Raw genomic sequence first — 432 nt, forward strand, 5'->3', positions numbered from 1 at the left:
TGCGACGGAATTTCGTAACTGAGATCGTTAGCCCGTCCCGCGTTAAGGGGTTCGGGTTAGTCGTCCGTTTTTTTTTATGGGCTGAAACCTGAGTTATTTTATGCGGTCAAGTATTTTTTTTTTTTTCCTTTTCGCTAAAACCCGCTTTAATACATTGTAATAACGTTAATTTCATCGCATCAAACCCTTTTTATATTACGTAAAAATATTTTTTTTTTCCCTTTTAGATGTGTGATTAGTGAGATTTAAGGTTTCCTCGTTATGTCGAAAATTAATTTGAAATTATGATAAATTTTGAATGTCTTAACACAAACACATGCATTTTTGAAGGTGGATTCGAGACTGGGCCATAGCCGATCACCTGACCCGAATCCAGACCGAGTTCAGAAGCACCGGCTCCGTCCAAATCATGTCCAACTGCCGGCTGACGAT

Source organism: Asparagus officinalis, chromosome 6 (assembly GCF_001876935.1).
Source record: "Asparagus officinalis chromosome 6, Aspof.V1, whole genome shotgun sequence".
Lineage (NCBI taxonomy): Eukaryota > Viridiplantae > Streptophyta > Magnoliopsida > Asparagales > Asparagaceae > Asparagus > Asparagus officinalis.